Genomic DNA, 6,988 nt, shown 5'->3' on the forward strand with positions numbered 1-6,988 from the left:
ACAGAGGACACTGTACAACAACTTCAAATCTGGTCAAGATCAGCATATTTTTCATATTTCTAGTGAGAATCATCCATTTCAAAAATGAAATTGACTCAACTTTTTCTTGTTCATAATCTCTTTTTGTCAATAACGGAAGTCCTTGTATGACCATCTATCCTGTCTCCTGCTGACAGTTTCTTATAGCATTGTGCTGAATTTTTCTTCCACTTTCTTCTTCTTCTTTTTTTTTCAAAGAAGAAAAGTTGGTGGAATTCAGCTAGGAAAACTACAAAGGCTGCAGACCAGGTTAGGTTATTAAAGAGGCTACAGAAATCTTCAGAGATGTTTCATCATCCAAGAAAATTTAAAAAAACAACATTCCAAATTGCCCTTAGAATGAGCAATTTTTTTAAAAAAAAGCTGGATAGAGAACTTTGGAGAAATTTTGTTAGTAAACAGGATATTCTAATGTTTCTCCAAATGTATTCCATAAAACTGTTTTATTAGCCCCAAAATGACGTATAGGTTCCTAATTTTATAACAAGACCCCATATAGCTTATAATATGTAAGAGTGGATATTTCTCAAAAATTGTTTATATTTTGTACATTAATAAACAGAATTACAAGAGATAAAATAATTCTTTAAAGCACACCACAAACTAAGTTTATACAGAAAATATCCACATAATTTACCCTTTGAAATTTACTCAATACATTTTGGATACAACAATATACAAAATTAATTTTTTTTTAAAAAAATACCATTGATTAAAAAAAAAGCTTAGAGCTCAATAAAGGCAAGTATTTTTCAACAGATCAGCTTTCTATGGCCTCTGTGGGTGCTTTCCTCTGTTGCTTTTCATATAAGATGAAGCAGCTGGATAAGGTTAGGAATGAAACAGAGTTTGTGACAGAGTTTTGATTTTTCCATGTATTTGGAGTTATGGGACTGGCCCATTGGAGCTGGATTCCCTGAATTAATACTTCGATCTGCCTGCTTGCCTTTCCTTCTTTCTAAATAAATGTTTAGATATATATCTGGGGGTAAATAATTTCTCACTGCATGTGTTTAAATATCTTCTCATCTGGTCCATGAATTCAATAGTTTTTGGATGAACTGAGGATTAATATGACATTGTTTCAGCTGAGCTATCATAAAAGCTATGAGTGTCATGGCCTGGTCACTAACTAAAAAAAAAACCTTCTACAAAGAGGAACCATTTGTTTTTGTTCCCCTTCTCTCTCCCTATGTGTGTACACTGAGTATTAGAAGGATGTTTTTCATTCATTACCAGCACTTTAATCACTCAGAGATCCAATTAGGTATAAATCATTAGTATTAAGTTACTTTCTCCAAGGCTCTTCATAATACACATGACTGGCTTGGGAGTCTAGATTTAGCATATAGCTGAAAAGGCAGACTTTTTGGTTCTTTTTTCCACCCCCCTTCCTCTCCCCCTCCTCTCCTTGCAATGAAATTGATAAATGGATCCAGCATTCTAGGTGCCGCAGTAATTTCTATAGTGCAGTCAAGTGCTAGCTCCCTTGCCTCCTTCCTGCAGTGAGGGCAGAGTTCCCCGTAATACCTCAGCCTTCCCCTGGGCTGCCAAAAGGCCATTCCAGGGGCCGGAAGAGTTTCATTTCGACGCAGAAATTGCCTGTAGCATGGAGAAGGATCCTTCAGACTTATTAACAAGAGGCTCCTTTTCTTGAGCACAAAGAATGGAAAGTCTTGGTTTCCTTCGCTGAAATCATTGTCATTGTATCCCCTGGTGTCTGGCCCTCTTCTCTCTTCCCTAGGATAAAATGTCCCCAGCGGCCAAAATCACTATCTGAGAAGCATATTTCCTTCTAATCAGTTTTACGGCTCTTTAAAGTAATATGTCAGATCATTTTCTCCATATACATAGTTAATGAAAGTAACCCTACAAGTTCATTTTAAGTAGATGGAAGTTGTTATAACCCTGATCTGGAATTTATTATGTTCATTACAATCTTGCTGAAGTAGGTAATGTAATGGACGATTACTTTTATTATCTTTTGAATCCCTCAAAATTATTAGGAACTGACTAATATTTGGCATCACCTGATTGACGTTTAAACAGAAATGGATACATTCATTCACTAATAAATAATTAACCCCCTCCCCCATCAGCGGAGAAAAATAACTTGGGGGGAAAAAAAAGAACTTGGAAAGATTCCACTGGATTGATTCCAACAATCCCTCCCTAACAGCCTACCTATAGATAGTTTAGAGCAATTATAAGACAGCATTTTATTGATTCCATATTCTGTAGCTAAGAGATTGTTTTTCTTCCATCTCAAAAGAAACTGGAAAGGTGCTTTCAATTTTTTTGCAGGTCATATCATTTTTGTATCACAGGCAGTACATATTTATAAATAGATGGCCTAAAGATAATTGTCATTATGTACACAGAGAGTTAACAGTGATCATGCACTTAATTTTAAAAAGTTAAGGTTAACAGGTGTAATATTTTGCTCCAATATACTTTTTAGGTGCATAGGTCTTACACTGCTGACTTGCTTCCCCATTTCCACACTACTGTACTAATTTGTTTCTATAGTATATATCGCGTAATATGAATAAAAATTTGATGAACAAATCAGATTATTTCCAGATGTAAGTTTACTCTGACCCACTTCTGCAGCAGTCTATAAAATTTTGTAAAACACACAGGAATGCATTATTTTTAACTTAGTATTAATAAAGTGGGGATGATTTTAATATACTGTTGCCCAACAGTTCAGTGTTGATTCCTGGAAAAATCCCTGCAGTTTTCTTGGCAAGGTTTTTCAAAAGTGTTCTGTCATTCATTCCATCCAAGGGTGAGGAAGAGTGACCGGCCCAAGGTAAGTCAGCTGGCTTTGGGCAAGACTAGAACTCACAATCCTGTAGTTTCTAGTCTGATGCCTTAACCACAGTACAAAAGTGGCTCTCGTGAAGAAGTCTCTACCTCATTCCAAAGCTATTTTAAACTTCATTAAACTACATTTAAACTTAAAATACTCATTTTGCTATGTATATTTTAAGCCCAGAATTGTATCTGAAAATTCACAAAATTATGAAAACAAAAAATTAATTGCTGTAAACGTCTTAGTCTATAAAAGAAAGAGCAGATCATCTGCACAAAACAGAACCTTCTAGGATATTGAAGGATACCAACAGAATATTTTTAAAATAGACTAAAAATAAAAACATTTTCTTATCAATCTGTTTCATTCTTTGTAGGCCCTTTTACAAATACACATTGAACAGCAACAGATTAATTGTTAATAGATATTGGTGTCAATTGTTTTTAAAAGTGAGGTCAATTTCATGCAATTATTACTTATCATTGATGTATTTGTATACTGTGACTTTTTTATTGTGTACTTGTTTTGTTGCTTAGAATCAAGTCTTTCAGATTGTGGTGGTAGAGAAATTTGATGAACAAATAAATGAAATATTAACAACAAATAGAAAGCACATGGTTTGGATGTAGAATTAGCTTGGTACAATCTCTGGCAACTCCAGTTGAAAAGAACTTTATTTAAAGCATTGGAGAATCAGGGACAATGATGGGCTAGGCCAGGGGTGTCTTTATAATCAGCATCTCAACTTTTAAAGAATAGGCCCATGTCTGAGGCTTTGAGACTGCACACAATCCTAAATAGAAACCGCTAAGTTGCCCCAGTTCTAGGAATGATGTTAGCATAGACATAGAGAATAATGAACACTACTTTGCATTGAGCTAAAGTATCATCAGTTCACATGTTTTAAAATGAGTTGCATATGTCCTCATTTCTTCACCATTTTAAGGAGGTGGTTTGCTTTCCTTGCTTTCTTTTGCTCCAGGTGATGGTTGTACAGGTTGGCATCCTGCTTAAAACTATATTAGACAATCTTGAGATCATTGTATGAAAAATTTCCCTTTGTTTTCAATAATATTACAAATGTGGTCACCTCATGAAGATGAGGTGTATGGAAGATTCAAAGTGGATTTCTTCAAGCACAACACAGCTATTCGTTTAGCATAACCATGTAGTTTATTAGAGTTTTTAGGAATGGCCACAACTTAGAGTGTCAGAAACATTAGTGAAAGATAAGGCTGTTAACTATGATTAGCCATGATGATTCTATGCTATTTTCACTATTTATCTGTTGATGGGAGATATGCAAACTGAAGAATACTACTGTACTCATGCTCTTCTTATTACTTTGCTTAGAGGAATTCCTCAAGCATCTTGGGAGAGAATATTGGACTATATTGGCCACTGGACAGAATCTGTATGCTCTTCTTATTTCCAGGAAAAAATGTTAGCCTACCTATGTTGTTTAATTAAACAGAACCCTGGATAAAAACCTTATTTAATATTAATGATTCACCTCAAATCACCACTTGAAAAAATATTGTTCTAATTTATTTTGTTAATTAATTTGAACACAATCTTATTTAGAAGAAAGAACAATGCCACTGAAATGCCCTATTCAGAAAAATATTAAAAATTGTCATCAAACAATGGTTTCACCTTTCTTATTTATTTATTTATTTTATCAAATTTCTATACCACCCTACTCCCGGAGGACTCAGGGCGGTGAACAGCCAAGATAAAATACAGATAATACAAACATTAAAAGTTCATTAAAATTATTAAATATTTTGGCCAAAAATTTTAAACACCCAATTTATAAAACAAATTAAATGATTTAAAAATTTAAAAGGGAGAGTTAGGCCAGGCCAGCCTGCTGAAATAAAAATGTTTTGAGAGCATGACAAAACATGCGCAGATCCGGGATCCTCCGTATCTCCGGGGGGAGCTTGTTCCAGATGGTAGGTGAACTTCTTTAAGTTCTCAAACAATCTGTTGCTGAACAGCAACAGATTAATTGTTAATAGATATTGGTGTCAATTGTTTTTAAAAGTGAGGTCAATTTCATGCAATTATTACTTATTAATGTTTAGCAAATATAACTTTACATACTTAAAGAAGGGCTATTCGTATTTAATGTATAAAATAGTCAGTCTAGAAGCTTCTTGTATCTTGGAAGAGTTGTCCAGATCAATGAGATGTCACTGCTTCGGTCCAATGGGCAAATAAAACTGTTTCATCCTTGAATTAAGCTAAAAGTCTGATTAACATCAACCAAAAATACCCGCAGCTATTAAACCTGATCAATAGACTGCCAAAAGAAGAATTGAGACAAGCACAAAGTCCCTTGATGAGAAGCACAAAAGACTTTCTACCAATGTTTGAAAAAGAAAATAACAAAAAGAAAAAGAAAAGAAGAAAAGAAAAGAAAAGAAACAATTTGAAACTCAAGTTTCAAAATCTATCTGCTCTTGGTAACATATATCTGGAGATAATGAAGCAAAGCTATGTCCTAATGCAGACATGTTTAATAGTTGATCAACCAACAGAACTCATGTTTGTTTTGATTGTCTCCAATTCCCTGATGCTCCAAAATGAAAGAGAATTGTTTTCCTACAGCTGATGGGATCCCTTCTATTTCTGCAAAGCAAGGTGGGTTGTTAGCGAACACCTCCCCCTTTCTGATATTCTTCATATAGGTTGGATTAAGGTAAAAGTAAAGGTTCCCCTTTCACATACGTGCTAGTCGCTCCTGACCCTAGGGGGCGGTGCTCATCTCCGTTTCAAAGCCAAAGAACCAGCGCTGTCCGAAGACTTCTCCGTGGTCATGTGGCCGGCATGACTAAACACCAAAGGCACATGGAACGCAGTTACCTTCCCACCAAAGGTGGTCCCTATTTTTCTACTTGCATTTTTTTACATGCGTTCAAATTGCTGGGTTGGCAGAAGCTGGGACAAGTAACGGGAGCTCACCCCATTATGTGGCACTAGGGATTCGAACCGCTGAACTGCTGACCTTTTGATTGACAAGTTCAGCATCTTAGCCACTGAGCCACTGCATCCCTAAGCATAGGTTGGATTACATTGCTCATAATTCTACCATAGTGATGACTGCGCACACAAATGAATGGATGTTTTGGAGAAGCCATATTTAAGGGTCCTTAATGTGATCCTTAATGTGTAAAATTGCACATTTGTTGTAGAGTTGCTCAGAACTGTAGGCATCTATAAGAGAAACAAGTGATACAAAGCATGTCATGATAACATTGGACTAATGAAACGAATTTGCAAATCACATAGTGCAATACATATAAATGTGAAATTAAAGTGGATTCTATCAGACTTATTTTTCTTTTAACAACCCTATAATCCTTTGCATTAGAGGGATGCTGCGGCTCAGTGGCTAAGATGCTGAGCTTGTCGAACGAAAGGTTGGCAGTTCAACAGTTTGAATCCCTAGTGCCATGTAACAGGTTGAGCTCCCATTACTTGTCCCAGCTTCTGCCAACCTAGCAGTTCGAAAGCACATAAAAAATACAAGTAGAAAAATAGGGACCACCTTTGGTGGGAAGGTAACAGCATTCCATGCACCTTTGGCATTTAGTCGTGCCAGCCACATGACCACAGAGATGTCTTCGGACAGCGCTGGCTCTTCGGCTTTGAAATGGGGATGAGCACCACCCCCTAGAGTTGGGAATGACTAGCACGTATGTGCGAGGGGAACCTTTACCTTTACCTAATCCTTTGCATTGGGGTGGAGTTAGAGTGACTGACACTATGCCTATATTAATGAAACAACTGATTCCAGTCCAGGTAAAAGATGCATTACGATCACTTTATACTATGTTGATGCTTTTAATTGTCATTGTACACGTACCCCACATCATGAAGGAAAACACTAGGAAGAAAAATGGATTTTTGATTCATGTAATAGAACTTTTATTTTCTAATCTAATGACAATGTTTGGTTTGTACTTCAGCTGACATTAAAAAGATCCAAAGTTTATCCATCTGGTATTCCAAATACTGTTCCTTTCTCTTGCCCTAGCCTCAAGACAAATAAACAAAAGTGCCAATCCAATTAAGTTTAAACTGAATGAAAAGTGTTCCTTTTGAAACACTCCTTTTGTTTGA

Source organism: Pantherophis guttatus, chromosome 3 (genome assembly GCF_059756535.1).
Source record: "Pantherophis guttatus breed Tessera chromosome 3, ASM5975653v1, whole genome shotgun sequence".
NCBI lineage: Eukaryota > Metazoa > Chordata > Lepidosauria > Squamata > Colubridae > Pantherophis > Pantherophis guttatus.